Consider the following 22,295-nt stretch of genomic DNA (forward strand, 5'->3'; position numbering starts at 1 on the left):
CATGTAAAATTCCCCAAATCTGCAGTGTGCAGTAAAGCAGCAGGGATGTGACATCTTTGTCTTTGTCCTTCTCCTCAGCCCTGGGGAGGGATTGTTCTCAACACTGTTCAAGGTTAAAAGTGTTTTCATGTGTTTGGATAGAATAGAATAGAATAGAATAGAATAGAATAGAATAGAATAGAATAGAATAGAATAGAATAGAATAGAATAGAATTGAACAGAAGTCAATAGAATAGAAGTGTATATATGCACAGTGGTCAGCAGAAATACTAGGTCAAATCCTTCCTTTGTGTAGCTCAGCTTTTATGTCAACCTTCTAAATCTAATCTTCTGGAAATTATTTGGTCGTCATTTTTCATTGATCCTGAAATGGGCATTTTTTCCAAAATAAAATGTGAGCATTTGAGTGTTCAAAGTTTGAATTAAAAAGAGTTTTTTTTTTTTTGTCGCACTATTGCTTCATTTCTTGCTACATTTTTAATAAATACTTAAACAACAATTTTAAGACAATAATAGATTTTTTTTTAAAACCATGTGTTTAAATAAAGCCAATGAACATTGAATACAGTATCTCATTTATTTTTTTCAGGTTTAATATTAGAGAGGGGGCGGAGCTTCTGAAGTGTGTCCAACAATGTATTTAAATTAGACTCTACATCACCGTTGTCCAACTCAAGGCCCGCGGGCCAAATCCAGCCCACCGGAGCAACCAATTCAACCCACGTACAGGATTATTTATGCTGAGACATGGAAATGTTAACGTTAAAGTGCAATAAAACAGTGTTTTTCTGAACTGAACTGATGTTGACACCCCCTGCTCTACATCAGGGGTTCTCAATCTTGGGGGTAATGGACACTGGGAAGAGGTCGCCAGATTCCTTCAATAAACCAAGAACATTTTTTGAACAGTTGTAGCCCTTTTTTCTTATTTTTACCCTTTTTCTGCAATGACACCAAACACACCACATTTTAACCTATTTTCATCACTTTTTCTTGCCATATTGTTGCTCCTTTTAATGCATTTTTGCTCCATTATTCCCATTTCTGACACTTCTACATCACATGTTCAGCTCTTATAAACCCTTTCCACCACTTTTCCACCTAATGTCACATATGTTGACCCATTTGTGTCACTTTTAACCTCTTTTCACCACATTTATTCCATATTTTTTTGACAATTTACCCACATTCACAATTTCTCGTGACCAGTATTTGCTAGTTTAAAATAATTGTTCCAATATTCACACTTTGAACTATTTTTACCACTTTTTCTGTCTGTTTTTATCCACTCTAATTTGCAACTTTCAACCAATTTCTGTGGTTTTTAAAATCCCATTTCAACACCTTTTCCACCATTTTTGGTCACTTTGAACCATTTTATTAGTGATTAAAACCATGATTTCCATCTTTAAGATGACTATAATAATAATAATAAATGTTCCTGGATAACAGTGGATAGTATTCAGATGAATAAATAAATGTGGTTATCACAGATTCATAGAACAATGGACCATCATTTTACTGACTTTATGGATGGACCCCAAAAATCTCTCCTTTATTCCCCCTTATAGATGGTCCTGTCTCCACATGACTGTTCTTCAATGTTCATGTCTGTGTTCAACCACCTTCAGCTACAGTGGGGGTCCCTGCTGTAGCTGAAGGTGGACTCAAAAGGTTAACACCCCCTGCTCTACATAATGGGGTTGTTTTGATGTTTCAAGGTGATTTTCTTCATTAGAGCCCTTTGGGAGCACAGTGGGAAAATCAGTCAGTAATTCACAAACCAGTCAGCGATCCAGTTATAGGGGCTGGGGGAGATGGAGTGTATATGCTCGGGGTGGTAATGGGGGTAATATGGGGGTGATGGGGGATGCTGTTGCTATTGGAGATCTTTCCTGCATCACGTCATGTGTTTGGGGGCGGGGGGAGGTAAGGGGGGGGGGGGAGAGAGAGAGAGAGAGAGAGAGAGAGAGAGAGAGAGAGAGGATGGGGGAGAGGAAGAGGAGGAGGGCACAGAGGGAGGAAGCCACGGAGGATCAATGACATCAACCATCCATAAACCTGCGCTGGGCTCCGGACAGACCGTGGTGTAGGGGCTGCTGCTGGGGCTGGTGGAGGTAGGGGGGTCTCCACACTCCACACCGGGCGATGTGTGCATGCATCAACCCCACAAAGGCAGACCTTTCTTTATCTGAGTGGATTACATTCATCCACCCACATGATTCCAGCAGTCTGTGGAGAACACGGAGCTCCACCACCTTCCGCGGTAATTACACAATTACACACCCGTGCATGGCTCCTGACTGTCGGCTTTTGTATAACCGTGGTGGAGGTGGTGGTGATGGTGGTCTACACCCCACCCATGATGCTTGTTGGTGTTATTATTCCACTTAGTAATTAACAACTGTTTTGATCTTGTTTATCAGTCACACTTTTAGAGTTTGGTTATTTTATTTTGTAGATACATAGAAGGGGGATGTGTATTGGCTGGTTGTTGGCATTGCGCTGTGGGTTCGCGTCCCCCCGTCACCCCGCCTTATTGTTGGCTGGGCACCGTGAGGAAGGAGACCCGGGCACACTGGCAAAGTCTTTGTTCCATATTCACTCTTTCATTCATTCACTGTAAAAAAATAAAAATAAATCCATGTTGTTTCCAACAATGACTCCTCCATCAGGATGTGAATCATTGTCTATATCTAGTGTCAGGAGTAATATTCTGACACTTACATAAATGCATTTAAAAAGGAAGCACGAATGTCTCCTGTAGATGTCTCAAGGATATCTAAAAAAAGAAGAACGAAACATGTAGTAAATAATCTGTTAATCTATTGTTATTCTATTTCAGTGCCTGAGAAAAAGCAAAAATCCTATAATAATCATGTCAGTGTCCTCACCTATATATATATATATATATATATATATAAACATATTTAAACCTATAAATCCAATATTGTCCTGATATCAGAATAGGAATTGGTGTATTAAGGCATTTGTTCTCAACCGTGGGGTCGGGACCCCATTTGGGGTCGCAAAACACTGGGAAGGGTTCGCCAGGTACCTTTAAGAAACTCAGAATAGTAACCCATTTTTAAATGATTATTTTTAGGCTTTTACTGCAACTACATCAACCTATTTTCATTTTTAATTTTTGCTCCTTTTAATGCATTTTTACCACATCACAATTTTTTCCACTTATAAACCATTTCCACCACTTTTCCACCTAATGTCACATAGTTTGACCCATTATTGTCACTTTTAACCTCTTTTCACCATATTTCATGAATATTTTTGCCTATTTAACCACATTCACCATTTGTCATGTCCATTATTTACCAGTTTAAACTAATTGTTCCAATACTGACACTTTGAACCCTTTCAACCACTTTTTCTGTCAGTTTTTGTCCACTCTAATTTGCAACTTTTGACCAATTTCTGTGGTTTTTTTAATCCCATTTCACCACTTTTTCCACAATTTCTGGTCACATTTAACCTACTTTAAGATGACTATAATAATAATAATAAACGTTCCTGGATAACAGTGGATATTATTCAGATGAATAAATAAATAAATGTGGTTATCACAGATTCATAGAACAATGGACCATCATTTTACTGACTTTATGGATGGACCCCAAAAATCTCTCCTTTATTCCCCCTTATAGATGGTCCTGTTTAAACTAACTATTCCTACTTTTTAAATTACATTAACTTTTTACCACTTTTTCCCATCTGTTTTTTGCCCACTCTAATTTGCAACTTTTAACCAATTTCACCACTTTTTCCACCATATTTGGTCTCTTTTAACCCATTGTATTTCTGGTGGGGGGGGGGCCTCGGTCTCTGGAACCTTTATTTTGGGGGTCGTGGGCTGAAAAGGTTGAGAGCCACTGTATTAAGGCACCAGGTGGTAACACGGATGGACTTGTTTGCAGAAGCACCCCCCCCCCCCCCCCCCCCCCAGACAATAGAGTAGGAAGTAGGATATGTGCTGCATCTGCCACTCACAAGCATGATTTAAAACAATCCCCCATCTGCACACACACACATATTAGGGCATGTTGCATGTTTCCATTGGTTTTTCATGTCTATAATTAATCATGGATGAATTCATCATTAGCAGACGCGACTCATGCGTGCATGTATGTATTTTTATTTTATTTTTTAAAATACATCCATTTCTTCTGACACATTGTCCTAAGGCTACTGTATATACAGCACTTGTTTAAGATGAAATCATCCCAAACATCTCATGCTTGTGTAGCCATATTTATCTCCTGCATGGAGTGTTTTTCTTCATGTGTGTTTTCCTCCTCATACAATGAATACACAGATGGCTAATTTTCCCTGGGGCACCTCCCGTTTGCTGGTTATTGTTCCAGACCATTTCCACGTCTCTAATGATTTTAATCAACTATTTTCACGCATGGACGGTTATCTTTTTAAGAGGGACCTCCTGATTTTGTTTCAACCCTTGCCAAAGAAGGAGTACACGCGATATTGACGTTGTCATCCTTTTTTGGTGATTTTTTTAAGTGAAATATGAGTTTTTTTCTCATCCAGGCACGTGTACGATATCTATCCAGTGCATAAATAGTGTTTAACACACTTTCATCGTTAGCATAATGACGCCCGATATTAATTCATCAGATGACGTGTTCTCTCAGTTTTGGTTTTCATGTCAAAGGCCTCATGAATTTCATTTTTAAATTACAATTACGTCTTCATTTATTCATGTTAAATTTTGATTACGTTGGTTGACATTTTTGAAATTGAAATTACAATTAGAATTTGTATTTATTGATTATTTAAAAGCACATTACATGCTGTAAATGAGCCAGAGTTAGCCAAAAGAGGCTGGTTTTCATCTGGTGTCATTTTAAAAGGCAACTCAGAATGTAAAATGTATTAAATACAGTGAGAACATAACATGACAAAAGAGAACAGGTATGACAAATAACACAATAAATACTGATAAAACAAAGCACCAAGCGTGGAGTAAAACTCACAGAATTTCCACACAGTAAATTATAACTGGAACAATAGTTAATCCATACTTAACACAAGAGAAACAAACAATGCATAAAAATTGATATAAAATGATTTTTTCCCCTGAAAGTCAGTTACAATTACATTCTCAATTATTAAAGTTCCATTACAATTAATCACAATAACTGAGCCTTTATTAGAAAATAAACCATAAAATGTAACCTTCCTCTTGTGTTAGTTTTCTGTTAGCATCTCTTATGATAACTGGTTTAAAATACATTATCTATTATACATTGTTAGGTTTCTTTATCCATTAGTGTGGCTGTCTGAGGTTTTTTTTTTAAAAAACGGTACATTTGATATGAAACACATCATAATATATTAATATGTTTTGCATTTAATTAAATTGTAATTGACAGTTTTTATAGAATATCCATTACAAAGTCAATTAACTGAACTAAATTACAGTTCAATCACGATTACAAGAGCAAAAAAAGCACAATTACATTGACAGTTAAATCTGCCAGCAGCGTTGAACGGGTTCTCACAACCACACGCATGTCATGACGTGGTGCACGTTGAGGTGTGTTGCATGTCGGGGTGTGGCACAAATGTTAAAGTGTTGAGACGTAGCTGATCATTTTCAGGATTATATCACAAACTTTCCTGCAATGTTCTGTACAAATATAATGTCTATGATTTACTTTAACCAATAGGTGGCGCTATGACTATGAATGATGATTGGGTTAAGCCATAACTCGTTTTTTTTAATAACTACCATAAGCTTCGTGCTCACTCGATCCCCCTATGCTGTGATAAACTCCTGGTGAGAATCCTGTTGTGGTAGAAAGAAATAACAGTTTTTACCCAGAACAGGGAAATCCTCAGTGTACTGAAGTAATAGTCGTTCAGTACACTGAAGAATTCTGACATCATCACTCTCTACAGTGACGATGTCAGAATTATTCAGAATTTCGTAGAAGTTCCACAGTGATGATGTCATCAGTCTCAGCTGGGAGCAAAAACACTTCAATGGGGCGCTATTGAGTCATTTTGCCATTCACATGTGCAAGTCCCCCAAAATATAACATTTTTTGCCTGTCCTAATATGCGTTCAAATTTTCATGTGTTTTTGAAGATGTTTAGGCCCTAATTTCATCTATAAGAATAAGAATTATAAAAACGAGGTGCATTACAATAGGGTCCTACGCACCGTTGTGCTCGGGCCCTAATTATAATTGACCCCAAGCCCGTCTCTAACATTACACTCATTTCTTCCACCTCAAACTAATTTCCCCTGTGCAGATTGGAATAATTCTTTGGGTTTTGCCACCTGTGCGAGTCGACGTCCTTATTGGTTTTGCACCAGTCAGTCAGGTGGAAAAAAGAAAGAAAGAGAAAATATCAACACCTACGGCTAAGATTCCGTGTGTGTGTGCGTGTGTGTGTGTGTGTGTGTGTGTGTGTGTGTGTGTGTGTGTGCGTGCGTGTGTGTGTGTGTGTTGCCATGCGGTGAGAACACAGAAATGGACTAATTAACCTTTTCAAAGCTTCTGAAACAGAAAGCTTAGGTCTGCTATTATGCTCATATACTCCTATTAACCATTAACCAGGGCTGACAAAAACTGTGAAAATAAAAACACCTGAAACGCACAAAGAACATTTAGACTAATAGATTTCCATACTGAAACTTGTGTTTTGTCCTTTAAAAAAAAAATAAAAATTAAAAAGGACATTAAAATGTACACGTTATGAGCAAATTTTATCTTTTGCAGTTTTTACTATAATTACAAAAATTCATGTTTTATTGTAAAAAAAAAAAAAAAACAACATCAGAGGAATCTGCAAATTCTATCTTTAGCATTTTTACAAAACGTACAAAAACAAGTTTTATTGTAAAAAAAACAACAACATTGACAACAGAGGAATCTGTTAAACAATATATTTAAACAGTTATTTTATACTAATAAAAACATAATCTAACATATTTAGCATTGTATTAATAATTACATTTTAGTTAATTACATTTTTTAACAAACCACGAACTAACGATGGATTTTTGATGCTTTTTTAAAGTCTTTTTTTATTGCACTCAACATGTGTTTGATTGTTTTTTGTGCCACTGCTTACGTATCATCTACCTTAGGCCTGTCTGCTCATTATGATGAATGTCTCTTTCTTTTATTGTGATATTGATTTCCATCAGACTATTGATGCACTGCACACATGCTCGTGGTCACGTGGGAACAACACACGCAAGCAGCTGTAATAGCATTTTTTATGAGCGTGCACACGGCTGTAATGATTTCATACACTGTAATGATAGCAGGAAATAGAAGAAGGAAGCATGTGTGACTTTGAATGAACGTGCACTGGATTGCATGATTTAATAAATGCTTTATTATTAAATGTTTTATTACCGTGATTAGTGGATTTTGTCAGTCCAGGGATTGAAATGGTCAATAGTCCAATTATAATATAATACAACATGAAATATGTTAGAAACTGGCGTTATGATGGTGTAGTGTTTAGATATTATGTTTCCAGGTTATTTATCAGGTTAAAAAATGAACAAAGCATCATAAAGACATGTGTATGACGGCCTCTGGGCTATAAGTCGTGTTGATGATTGACTCTAGTCTAGCTGCAACAACAAATCGATCGAATCGATAAAAATCAACTATTAAAAGTGTTGGCAACGAATTTCATTTTCTATTTGTTGCGTCGTGGGATTTATGGTCACTGACCGTGTTGCCGAGCCGTTTGATTCACCTGCAGAACTTTGTGTGTACGCACACAAGTGTTTGTGTGTGCGCATCACGAGTGTATGTGTGCGCGCATGAGTGTTTGTGTGTGTGCGCATTAGTGCGTGCGCGCACCACGAGTGCATGTGTGTGCACGCATCACGAGTATTTGTGTTGCGCGCACCACGAGTGTATGTGTGCGCGCGCGCACAAACACTTGTGCGCGTACACACAAAGCTCTGCAGGTGAATCAAATGGCTCTGCAACACGGTCAGTGACCATAAATCCCACGACGCAACAAATTGAAAAAGAAATTTGTTGTGTTTGTATCTGTGCGCTGAGTGCTTGTATGTGCGCGCATTAGTGTGTGCGCACACCACGAGTGTTTGTGTGTGCACACCATGAGTGTTTGTGTGCGCACACCATGAGTTTTTGTGTGCGCGCACGAGTGTTTGTGTGTGCGCACGAGTGTTTGTGTGTGCGCACGAGTGTTTGTGTGCGCACACCATGAGTGTTTGCGTGCACGCACGAGTGTTTGTGTCACCACAAGTGTTTGTCTGTGAGCACCACGAGTGTTTGTGTTTGTGCGCACCTCGAGTTTGAAATAAAAAATACAAGCAGTAGAAATTGTAGAGTTGTAGCCAGTCTCCAACATTTATTTTAACTGTAGTGTTTTCAGAATCATTTATTAATGACCACACAACAGAGTTGGTTGAATTTGTTTCGGGTACAGACCATCATGCTCACGTCTCTTGTGTCAGTTACATACAGTACATACTATAGTTACACACATACAGACAGTTAAACAATGCAGTATTACAGATAAAAGTTACTTGAAGTATTTGCTTAGTGTCCATATGGCAGAAGGGAAAAAACTGTTCCTAAATGTTGCTGAGTTGGCTATCAAAGACCTGTAGCTCCTCCCACAGGGCATGAGTGTGAACAGGTGGTGAGCAGGGTGTGTGTGGTCTGAGGTTATTTTCAATGCTTACTGTGTGATTCAAAGTCTCTATAGATGGGAACGTTTGGCCAGTGATTTGTTGATTATACGTTGGAGTTTTGTGCGTGAATGATTGTCCAAGTTTGCGTACCAGACTATTATTGATGATGTGAGGAAACTCTCACTTATGTCTGTGTAAAACTGAATGTTGTGTCTGACTCTGAACTTTTTGAGTCTTTTATTGGCTTTTTTTATCTGCTGTTTTTATTTCAATGTGTTATTGATGTGTTTGTGCAAAGGAATTTGAAAGAGTCCATGATGGTTACGGACACATATATTATGCAGACATGGTAAGAAAAAAAAAAAAAAAAATTAAATTTTGTAACTCAAAAAGTAATATGTCATAAATTGATATTATTCCACAAGCTTAGGAAGACATAACACAAAATAATGTGCTTTTGTTTAATTATCTCTACATTGCTTTTTTAACCATTCTCACATGGCAGACATAGGCAACTGGTGGCCCAGGGGCCACATGCACCACTTGGTCTAATTCTGTGCGGCCCCCAAGACAAATCCACTATAATTCAAGAAATTACGCGCCAAACCTCCAGCCAGCTGCTCGTTAAATACAACTGCGACAACAACACATGGAACCACGGAACAACGCTAAGTTAAACAGGTAAAAGATGCTTTGATAGTTTAAAACTTGCCATTAGGGTTGAAGAGCTTCCTTCACGCTTTGCTAGTGGGGGGAGGGGCTCTACACTCTGCAGCCACTGTCTGCAGCAACACGGAGCAGCCTGTGGCTCAGTATATGAAGTGGATCGGCGAACGCAGCAGCGGCCGATGCCGATACACAAAAATCGGCCAATAAATGGGCCAGCCGATGAATCGGTCGATCACTAACTGGAAGTATATTGAAGGCCCACATAATACAAAATATAAAATAACTCTAAAAACAAAATATCAACAACAAAAACCCCAAAAATGCACAAAAGAGATTAAAAAAACACACAAAAGGACATCATATACAAATTAAAACATGCACAAAATGACAAAAATACTGAAAAAAAAAATCAAAAACGGCACTGATTGACAATAAATAAATTGTATAATATAACACACATTATATTATACAATGTGTGTGTGTGTGTGTGTGTGTGTGTGTGTGTGTGTGTGTGTGTGTGTGTGTGTGTGTGTGTGTGTGTGTGTGTGTGTGTGTGTGTGTGTGTGCACGTATGAGTGAAGGCTTAGCGATAGGTTGTGACTTAACTGATGCCCTGGTCCAGATGAATCACAGATTGTGATGTGTCAGCAGGGATGAATAATGCACACATGCACACTGCTTCTCTTCTTTTTCGTCTTCTCCTCCGTCCTCCTCCTCTTTTCTTCAGACGTTTGCTTTTCTTTCCATCACAACTGCCACACCTGAAGACATCTCCACTGATGCAAGAGAGAGCGTTCACTGTGTTTCAGCTCCAAAACTCACAGTATTTGGACGTTTTTTTGCTCTAATCTTTTAGATCTGCACGTGTCGATGTAAAAAAAATGGAATCATCAAAGATATTGCTTATTCTTTATTAAGGTAAAATGTGTGACAATTTCATCTGTTTTCAGAAAAAAAAAAAAAAAAAAAAAAAAACACAAATGTAGGTTTTGGTTTAAAAAATCCAGCATCAAAATAAAAGAACTGCAGGATAAATTAGAACCTTAATTAAACTTTCAAATTGGTTAAAATTATTACAACTCGTTTTTTAAACTATTATTAATGATTAAGAATTTATTTTCCAATTCAGTTATTTATACATAAGATGCTTTGATTTATGACCACAAGTTTGAAGTAATTTATTCAAAATATGTCTCTTATTTTGAAAGAACAACTTCCTTTCTCACCGTAACAAGCAATTTTTTTTGTTTTTGTCCTCTGGTTTTTGTGTTTTTTGGTTTTGTCTATCCCGTCTTGCCCCTGATAAAGAAATATGCCTTAAATTTAATTTTTAGTTTTTCAATTTGAAAACGAAAATCAAATAATGTTTTTTTTGTTTTTGGATTTTCTTTTCTGAACGGAAAATTCAATGACCAAAACATACACTGACTGCACTAAAAAAATGTCGTCATGTGTCGATGTAAAAAAAAAAAAAAAAAAAAGCAAGGAAAGGAAAGAATGACGATCAGCCTCCATTGACTCAGTGTGACAGTTACATGGCTGACTGACAGCAGTCATTAGAAGGGAAGGACTGACTGACAACTAGGCTGATAAAGCAGCAGTCCAACTGACTCATCAAAAACTGTTGAGTGTGAGGATGTGGCAGCCCCCCCCCCCCCCCCCCCCCCCCCTCCAAAAAATAAAAATTAATAAATCTTCAAATGGCATGCTATTTTTTACACCTTGCTTCGAGCCTTTTTGGAGTGTTTTCAACTCATGCTGTGAGACGCTTCTATTTGGTGCGTGTGAAATCATCAAAGCATGGAGAGGAAAAAATAAAATTGCTGAAATATTTGTTGATGTTGAATAAAGTGGTTGAAATTCAACATATGTTGATTTTTATTTTTCATTTTGTTTTTTATTTTTTTAAATGAAACAAATTAAAAAGCAAATAATGATGAATAAATCAAACAATTCTGGTTACCTTAGTGGTTCTCAACCTTTTCAGCTCGTGACCCCTCCCCCCCGAGACTGTCACCAGGTACCCCCACTGTACCTGAATGGGAGAGCAAAATAATGATCCATTGTTCTATGAATCTGTGATAACCACATTTATTTATTTATTCATCTGAATAATATCCACTGTTGTCCGGGAACGTTTATTATTATTATTATAGTCATCTTAAAGAAAGAAATCCTGGTTTTAATCAGAAATCAAATGGGTTCAAAGTGACCAAAAATGGTGGAAAAGGAGGTGAAATGGGATTTAAAAAATGTCTGTGGTTAAAAGTTCCAAGTTAGAGTGGACAAAAACAGACAGAAAAAGTGGTAAAAAAAGGGTTTAAAGTGTCAATATTGGAACAATTATTTTAAAGTGGCAAATAATGGTCACGAGAAATTGTGAATATGCACAAAATTGTCAAAAAAAAAAAATGCAATAAATATGGTGAAAAAAGGTTAAAAGTGACAATAATGGGTCAACATATGTGACATTAGGTGGAAAAGTGGTGGAAAATGGAAAAAATTAAATTTAATGGAGAAGTGTCAGAAGTGGGAGTAATGTAGAAAAAATGCATTAAAAGGAACAAAAATATGGCAAGAAAAAGTGAAGAAAATTGGTTAAAATATGGTGAGTTTAATGTAGTTGCAGAAAAATGGTAAAAATAAGCAAAAAATGGGCTCAAATTGTTAAAAAAATATATATATATTCTTGGTTTCTTAAAGGCATCTGGCGACCCAAGGTTGAGAACCCCTACTCTAAGTGAACCAGAACCAATTGAAGGTTGTCTCTGTCTTTCTGAGCTGCAGCACAGCTGGATTGAATTAAATCAACATTTACGCTCCATAAATTCTTGTTAAACACTAACTGACTTTCTACGTGTTGAGGCGTCCATTGTTTCAACGTTACGACCAGTGAATTGTAGTAAGTTTTTCCACTTGAACCAATGCAGCGACTCGTGTTAAATGTAACATCCTATAACATGCTTTGTCTATATTTGCCTATAGTGTGTCTGGAAGTCATTATCAGATGTAACACTTGCCTCAGCAGGTACGTCAGCATGCTGATGCTGATGCTGATGCTGATGCTGATGCTGAACTCTTTGCATCCTGATGTTGGCGTTCAGCAGAAAAACGATGCCTATCTGTGTACAACAGGGGTCCACATGCGGCCCTCGGTCTAATTTTATGCGGCCCCCAAAACAAAATAGTATTTCATGAAGTTGGAAGTCATATGAAGCCCAACATAACACAAAACTCCAGAAAAACACAAAATGATATTAAAATGCACAAAATGTCAACTAAAGTACACAAAATGGTAATGAAGATACACAAAAAAAACACTTGAACACAAAATGACGACAAAAACAACAGCTCTGATTGGATTTCGACCCATGTGACAAAATCATAGTTTCTTTTTTTGTCGTCGTCGTGTTTAATATAGTTTTTGTTAACATTTAAAAAAAAAATAGTCAAAGACCAGTTAAGTTTAGTTAGTAACTTAAACTTAACTTCACTTAAAAATAACGAACAAAAAAAAATAAAATAAAAATAACGCAGTTATTTGGCTTTTTTATTTTTTTCACTCCAAACAGCACAGAACCGTTCTCATTTCACAAGTTCCTGGTAGACCCATAATATTGATGCACAGACCACAACACAAGAAACAGGAGAACCAGAGGAGAAGTTGTTAATTTTAGTTTAAATTAAAACACTGGATGGAAAACTAAAGAACAGTTGTGTGAAAAGTTTGTGCAAGAAAGAGTTTGTGGATCATCGCAGCTTTGTAGCGATGATCCACTGGTAGCATTAAGGTGCTACCACCTTAATGCTAAAGATGTACCAGCTAGTACCTCAATGCCAACATGTAGCAGCTAGCACCTTAATACTAACATGTAGCAGCTAGTACCGCAATGCTAACATGTAGCAGCTAGCACCTTAATGCTAAACATGTAGCAGCTTGCACCTCAGTGCTAACATGTAGCAGCTAGTACCACAATGCTAACATGTAGCAGCTAGTACCTCAATGCTAACATGTAGCAGCTAGCACCTCAATGCTAACATGTAGCAGCTAGTACCTCAATGCTAACATGTAGCAGCTAGCACCTTAATGCTAAACATGTAGCAGCTAGCACCTCAGTGCTAACATGTAGCAGCTAGTACCGCAGTGCTAACATGTAGCAGCTAGTACCTCAATGCTAGCATGTAGCAGCTAACACCTCAATGCTAACATGTAGCAGCTAGCACCTCAATGCTAACATGTAGCAGCTAACACCTCAATACTTACATGTAGCAGCTAGTACCTCAATGCTAACATGTAGCAGCTAGTACCGCAATGCTAACATGTAGCAGCTAGTACCTCAATGCTAACATGTAGCAGCTAGCACCTCAATGCTAACATGTAGCAGCTAGTACCTCATTGCTAACATGTAGCAGCTAACACCTCAATGCTAACATGTAGCAGCTAGCACCTCAATGCTAACATGTAGCAGCTAGTACCTCATTACTAACGTAACAGCTAGCACCTCAATGCTAACATGTAGCAGCTAGTACCTCAATGCTAAACATGTAACAGCTAGCACCTCAATGCTAACATGTAGCAGCTAGCACCTCAATGCTAACATGTAGCAGCTAGCACCTCAATGCTAACATGTAGCAGCTAGTACCTCATTACTAACGTAACAGCTAGCACCTCAATGCTAACATGTAGCAGCTAGTACCTCAATGCTAAACATGTAACAGCTAGCACCTCAATGCTAACATGTAGCAGCTAGCACCTCAATGCTAACATGTAGCAGCTAGCACCTCAATGCTAACATGTAGCAGCTAGTACCTCAATGCTAACATGTAGCAGCTAGCAGGGACAACGATCCTAGTGGAGCAGACAGTGTCTCCAATCCACACTTAACAAGATGACAGTCAGTGATAAATGATTGTAGTGACAGTCGACCACGCTTGGTGGTAGAGGATGTGGGCGGGGCTAGAAGCGCTGCTACAGATAGCATCGTCTGACCCAATTTATAAACTGCTATGTAGAAAAACTATTTCAAACTAAATTCATCAGCTTCATCAGTTGCTCTGTTTATAAGTTTTCACTTCTCTGGAATGTATTTTAATAAATGCCGTTTTTTATTTTATACACAAAAACTATTTAGTTATAGAACATTTACCAAAAAATCCAGAAAATCATAAATATCTTAGCTTAGTTAAATTGAAGAAATCATTTAAATTGGAATCATGTTGGTTTGCTGCTTCCACCTACGGGTTTTCAGTGCCTTGTTATTGTTGATAAAACTCATAATGTGTAGATATAAAGTCTGTGCCTCATGAATCCTAAATATAAAGAGTGGTTGGATAAAGAAAAGCTTTGTGTGAATCAACGTGGAGGAGGCAGTGGTTGTTGTGAGTCATATGCACTTTACTTTTTTACTTTTAAAACTTTACTAATCTGGAAATTATTTGGTGAGATGATGGAATTATTATGGATTAATTCAATAATTTATTGACAGGATACATATCTATTTACCAGAGGTGAAAGTAATGGATTACAAGTATTCACGTTACAGTACATTAGTTGCTTTTTTGGGTACTTGTACATTTTTGAGTATATTTCTAATTTAACTTGTACTGAAGTCCGTTTTAAAAGAATTTAAGTTATTCATTACATTTCTACAACCAACCGTTACGCATCACATCATAGCCGACCAATCAGACTAAACCTAATGTACGGCACCAAAACAGCATTAAATGAAGGTTATTTTCTCAGTTTTAGAATTCATTAATGTATCTATATTTAGAGCCTGATACATTTTTTTTAAATTTTGCATATTATTTATTGGTGTTATTTTATTTTGAAATATATTTTGTTTTATAACCGATGCCTTTGTGGAAAATAAATTAAGTTCCAACTTGTACTTGTACTTGATTACAATTTCAATCAAGTAACAGTACTTCTACGTGAGTAGAATATATCGGAACTCTTTACACCTCTGTATATTTACATGATACATATTGTATTTACTAATGAATAGAGTTTGTTTTTACTGAGCTGTATGGAAGGGAGGGTCTGGATAATGTTGGGAATTGCTGGAAGTGTTGTGAGCTGTACGGTCTGTAAGGTTTGTAGTGATATTTATAATCTACTAGTTTGTAAACGAACAGATTCATTACATCAGGGAAATAAAAGGCCAGGCAGATACAAGAGAAATAATGTCCCAAAAACCAATAAAAGAAGATTGGACTCTTATGATCAATGGCTAGTCGTGTGTTGGAGTGTTTTTTGGTGTTCCTGCCAAAGCCATCCAGACTAACATTGATTAGTGACATTTGATGATTCCTCTGTTTGTCTGAGGGGATCCTGCACTGTGGATGGAAAGTAATGGGTAGTCAAGAGTGAAACGCATCCATGCACGAGTCCGTTACCCTTGACAAGAGTTTGATTTCTTCACTTCTGAATACGCACAGAGGACAAACGCGGCCCTTTCTACCCCATCACTCTGCTTTTAATTCATATTCAACACTTTCTCTTGTCATTTTTGCCGTCGCAAATCTTATCTTTATCAGGAAGTCGTGCAGTGGCTGGTTTAGCGACACGACGGCCTCTGAAGTAAATGCACAAAATGACCTTGAAAAGTGACAGAAAAATACAAAAAAACACACACACAAGGTCACTACAAAACGAGACAAGAATGACAAAAAAAGAAAGTAGAAAATGACAACAAAAGCACAGAAAATTAAACTTTATGACTAAAATACTAGAAAGTTGACTAAAATTCACAAAATCACGTAGAAAACACACAAGACTGTGACAAAATAAGAGAAAAATAATAATGACAACAAAAATATAAGCTGATTCTTTCCTGTATTATATTAAATATTCTAAATGCTGTATGAATGCCCTCAGAGCAAAACAAATCTTGTTTTTGTGGCTCATCTCTGGGCTCAGTGAAATAATTATAAATATTAGGGGTGTGCATTGTCATGAATGTGACGATATGATTCATAATTTGGGTGTCGCGATACAATATATCCCAAAACTAAACAATATGATATATATCGCAATATATCACAATATCAATATTTACAAGTACAAAATTATATGAAATACAATTTATTTATTTATTTATTTTAAACTTGTGAGAACAAGTAAACGGTAACTAACTGTACAAATATAAAAAACAAGTGGTATGTTCTTCAAACTGTCAAATTACATTTTTCAAAAAAGTTTAACTTTTGTTTCTACAAAATATTCTGATTCTGTTCAGTTCCTAAAAGTGTCCAGTATGTTTTATGAAAAAAGTGCAAAAGTAATTAAGGAGTGAGGTAGTTTAACAAGGTCTGATGTCAAAATGTAGTGAAAAAAGGAAACAAGTGTTATTTAATGAGCCAAATGTAGCTTATTTGGATGAAAAGTGGCAAAAAAAATGGTTAAATAATCAACAAAAATTTGATAAAAGTGATTAAAGGAACTTTCAAAAATGACAAATATTTGGAAAAAGTGATACTTATTGGCAAAAGGAAGCTAAAATCTAAAAAAAAAAAAAAAAAGTGTCCAAAACGTGGCAAGAAAAGAGTGAAAAGTGACTAAAATGGACCAAAAGCAGTCAAGAGTGGCAATAAAATTGACAAAAAAGAGGAAACAGGTGACATGTAATGGCAAAAAAATAGCTTAAATGAGAAAAATGTGGCAAATAATAGTGAAAAAGGGCAAAAATGTGGAAGAAAACAAGTCAAAATGCAGGGAAAAAAGTGTTATTTAATGAGCCAAATGTAGCTTATTTGGATGAAAAGTGGCAAAAAATGGTTAAAGAATGACAAAAATTGGATAAAAGTGTCAAAATGAACTTTCATAAATAAACAAAAATGAGGAAAAGGGATATTTATTGGCAAAAGGAGTTAAAATCTGAAAAAAGGGGCAAAAATGGGACAAAGGAAGTTGCAAAATGGCCAAAGAAAAAGGCAAAAAGAGGTTAAAAATGTTACTTTTTTTGTTTTCTGGTGGAATGATGATTAAAATGAAGACATAAAGAGCCACATGTCACTAACTTAATAACAGCTTTATCATGGTTTTAGTAAATTATTGTAATAAACTAAAATGGAAGTGGACGGTTGATCATTTAAAAGCGACAGGATGATAAAATCTTTGTAGACACGTATCCTACATTAATAGGGTTTACAGTATCTATCAGTAGAACAAGCAGCCATAAGTGGACGATGACTGACACTAATCTCCTTTTTTCTTCTTGTTGCTGGACTTCACTAAACACTGCAGAGTGTGTAATGTATGGTAATGTTCTATAGTGGATCCCATGTGAGGTTGCAGCAGTGTAGCAGTAGTCGTGGGGTAATGAGCTCTCAGAGGACGACATATCATGTGACCAAACTAGACAGGTGATACCATGGCAGCGCAGGAGAATTGGATCTCGGGCAAACACAACAATGCGTCTCCAGGAAATTAATAAGGACCCCACAGGGGACCCGGGATTTTTTTACTTAGGCAAATAATGAAGGAGGATGGTTGATAGCGTACACATGGTAACGGCGTGCAGCGCTGCACATTAACTCCATGTTTGCCAGCAATCATATTGATTTATTGAAAGATTCCATTTAAAGGTTATTTAAAGTGTACGTTCACCCTAAAACCAATTTTTTTCTGCTGAATAAATATATGATTAGCTATGATGTAATGTATATTGATCCTTGTCCCACTCTTCATATTTTAGTCAAAGTATTTGACGTATTTAGTTATAAAATGTCAGAGTTACTGCCCTCTATGGGTGGAAACACAGCTATTAAAATCAAATATAGCTATTGGTTGAGACTAGATCAGTGATGTCACTAACTGTCACTGTTGGCTCCACCCCTCCTATAAAAGATGGGAGGAGGGACTGGGTTTCCTCAGTGAGCATTGATTGACAGCTCCATGTGGAGCTGTGCAGTGCTGTGGGGGCGTGTCTTAACTACTCTAGGAGCCACGCCCCTAGCAAAAACCTGGGGGTATACTAACCCAGGTTTAGTACACCCCCTAAACTGTTTTTAAACTGCTTTCTCTTGACCTGCCACTAGGGGGAGAATTCAAAAAATGCCTTGATTATGGGTGTGTTTCTTGCAGCAGTTAAGACACGCCCATTCTATATAATAAATTATCCAAAGGACAGTCTATGCTATGCTAACTAGTAGGGGTGTGCATTGTCATGAATCTAACGATATGATACGATTCATGATATTTTGGTCATGATAAGATATACTGTATCCCAATACTAAACAATATGATATACACTGCGATATATCATGCTAAGCATATGTTAGCGCAATTAAATGGTTTTTTTTTGTTACAAAACATGATTCAAAATGGATTTGGACATTTTTTGGATCGATACGATAATCATTATTTCTTCAGGACAAACGCAGCCCTTTCTACCCTTTACTTTGCTTTTAATTCATATTCAACACTTTCTCGAGAATCAAAAAAAATGTAATTTTTTCACCTTTGATAATTATTCATATTAATATTTTCCACAGTTAACGCAAGCGTAATTAAATTCAGTCAAGTCTGAGCCACATTATATTTAATATATTGGTTTCAATTTCAGTAAATGTAATTTTTTTGTGTGTTTTCAGTCTCTACACATTGATAACTTGTATGATTATGTACATATGTCTTGGAGTTTAATTGTTCTGTACATCGTCTTTATAGTTGCGTACAAGAGAAAAGAAAGAAACTAAAGTATGGATCTTTTTACACTAGAATCATTCAAAACCAATGTTGTTTCAATATTACAAAAGCCTGCTAACGCTATTTGGACTTCTGCTTCAAAAGGCTGTGATCCAAAGTGTGATGATGATGGCCTGAATAGTGGCGACGCCATCAAGGAGGATGAAGGTGGTCTCTGTTGTCAGGGGGGCTTTAGTCCTGCACCAGAACAAGCCGACTAATTAGCCTCTGCGTGTCCGGCCCTGGCTGTGTACGTGCTGTTTAAAAAGCCTCGGTAATGAATAGAAAATAGCTTCATTAGCAGCGTTTAGCTTCCACGTAAAAAGAAGCAAAACATGTTTGCATTAAAGACTGGCATCTGTTATTAGGCGATTTACACAATGGGCCACTTTGTTCACGTGTCAGCGCTGTTCGCCATAAGGGAGTACATGCAAGTGCATAACTATGTGGACATCAGTATGTACTGTATGTACGGCGCTGCCTTGCTTTCCTCCTGCTAGGATAAGAGGCAGCTAGCCTTGGATATGCTAATTGGACAGTGAGTTGACAAGGACTCAAGCATCAGCCTGCGTAATGAGCTGCTACGCCCCAAGATCAGCTGCCTCTGAGGAGGAGGCAACACTCGGAGTGAGAGCGAGGTCGTTGGAAGATGACAGGAAATTAATATGCATGCACGTTAGCGAGCTTCGCTGTTAGCGTTTCACTTGGGTAAATATTACAGAGGCGTCTCCAATGATGTGGACGTTCTTTTTGCCTTTTTTTCCAGATTAAGAGCTTTAGCTGTCAGGTGAAGGATCGTCTGCTAAGTGTGCTTTTGCTGTCATTTCAGGAGGATAACAACACATTTGGGCTTATCGTAAAGAATTTAAAAGTGTATTACTGGAATAGAGGTTCAGAAAATCTAAAGCAGGGTTGGGGTCAATTATGGCAATTTTCAATTGCCAAATACAATGTAATCATAGGAGTTCTTATTATTTTTGTCCTAAAACTCCTCCTCTAGGTTATTAATGCAGCACTAATGACACGTATGTCATCTTATAGGGACAAGGATGTCCTTTTTTGGAGCCAAAATATGAAGGTCAAGGTCAAGTGTTAAGTGTCAAAAATTTCAATTTTATATATTTCAAGCTCAGTAATTGTAATTGAACTATAGTAATTGAGAACGTAATGCTCGTCACTGTAGTCATAATTGAATTGTAATTGAACATGTATAATTGAAAATGGAATTGTAACTGAAAAATGTAAAACTTGCGGCCCAGGGGCCACATGCAGCCCTCAGTTTGATTTTGCGCGGCCCCCGAACGCACAAAATGACAATAAAAACATTGAAAAACAGCATAAATAGACAAAATTACTCAAAAAACATACAAAACTTACTGTAGAAGCAAACCTGGGGGTGTACTTACACACAAAATGACTCCAAACACAAAAAGCGACAAATACACAAATCTCTACAAAACTAGACAAGAATAACAAAAAATAAATATATCCAAAAATACAATATTCTAAATGCTGATAATAATGTTGATAATTGGGGCCCTCGAAGCAGAAAAATCACATTTTTGTGGCCCCTAATGTGTACGAAATTACCATCTCTGGGCTTAGTGAAATAATTATATTTAATATTGTAGAGGTGTCTCTAATGATGTGGACGTTCTTTTTGCTTTTTTTTTTTTTTTCCAAATGAAGAGCTTTAGCTGTCAGGTGAAGGATTGTCTGCTAAGTGTCCTTCTTTTGCTGTCATTTCAGGTGGATAACAACACATTTAGCCTTATTTTAAAGGATTTAAAAGCATATTATTGGAATAGGGGTCGAGAAAATCTAAAGGTTTCATTTTGTGTGTCCCTCAAATGCACAAAATGACAATATAAACATCCAGAAAACAGCAAAAATAGACAAAATTACACCAAAAAACATACAACAATTACAAAAGACTGCATAAAAGGATGACAACAGTACACAAATTGACTTAAAAACTTAAACGACAGCTAAAAAATAAGAGAAAAATAAACCAAACGAGAAAACAAATGACTTATACGATACAAAACAACAAACAAAACACAGACTGACAAAAATATATATACAAAGCGACAACAGAAATACACAAAATGACAAAACATGATTCAAATAATATACAAACAAACACAAAATGAGAGAAAAATATACACAATAACAACAGAAACTAAAGCTGCTATTGGTCCGTTTGCTAATGCTACATTGATATTCCTACCGTCGGATCAGACAATCCATGGAGGATGTACAGTACTTACAGTATGTGAGAACAAATATGGAAAAAAAGACATTTTTGACATAGTTCACAAAGTATACAAGAATGTAGATGGTCTTAAGTAATTGAAATATCACTCAGCATATATATATATATATAATATATTAATATTTCCTTTACAAACTGAAAAAGAAGAAGTGGGAGGAAGTATAAACACTCATTTCATCTCTCCTCTTCTCTCTGAATGACGCTTGATTCTCTGTAATTACCACAATCATCTAAAGGTTTTAATTTATGCACTTCAAACATACACTTTCAAATGTAATTTTCCTCTAAAGCAACATTCAATTAACCAATGAGGCCAACACATCATAATCATAATTATAATAATCACAAATAGTCACTTTACAGTGTACGCTCATTTTGATTTGTTTAAACTGCTTCATGGCCTTTTTCAGACTATACCATCATTTATGAAGCAAGGTGGGGGAAATTTTCATAAAGGTACATTTGGGAAAAAATATGTCTGGGCCTGATACTTTTTATAATATTGTTTTCAGGAATTTTTTTTGTGTGTGTTGCTTAAAGAGCCCATGTTACGCTAAATCTACTTTTCTGTTCTTTAACCATGATAAAGTGTTATTATGGATTCATACACATTTTTTTCATTGATTCCATCAATCGTTAGTCAGAGGGTGATTTGCTCCTTTCTTACCACAGGGTGAGCCCAAACGCCTCGCTACTATTTGATGACGCGTTCCCACTTTGATGACGAATTTGACGCAGCACTGAGCTGGAGAAGCCACGCCTCCAGGAAGCTCTCTGCTGTGATTGACATGTAAACAGACACGCCCACGAAGGTCAGAATTTCAGCATCCTTAGCGCTGTGCTATGTATGTATCGTGAACGCCCCGCCCCCACGCTCTGTCTCATGTTTATAAAGCAGTATGAGCTCAGCTACGGAGTGGGTGGGAGGAGGGTGGGCCGTCCTCTGGCCCTACGTCACCGTGCGGGGAGGAGGAAGTCAGTGTTTCCCG

The 22,295-nt window shown here is 36.9% G+C and overlaps 1 protein-coding gene across 1 annotated transcript in view; it reads left to right on the forward strand.

Annotated features, from left to right (window-relative positions):
* Positions 1-2,005: 2,005 nt before the first annotated feature.
* The window catches only part of LOC114478848 (receptor-type tyrosine-protein phosphatase S-like), a 123,924-nt gene continuing 103,634 nt past the window's right edge, over positions 2,006-22,295 (forward strand). The window contains 1 exon segment of the mRNA XM_028472137.1: positions 2,006-2,266. The gene's annotated coding sequence lies outside the window, so the exon portion shown is untranslated.

This window comes from Gouania willdenowi, chromosome 17 (assembly GCF_900634775.1).
Source record: "Gouania willdenowi chromosome 17, fGouWil2.1, whole genome shotgun sequence".
Lineage (NCBI taxonomy): Eukaryota > Metazoa > Chordata > Actinopteri > Blenniiformes > Gobiesocidae > Gouania > Gouania willdenowi.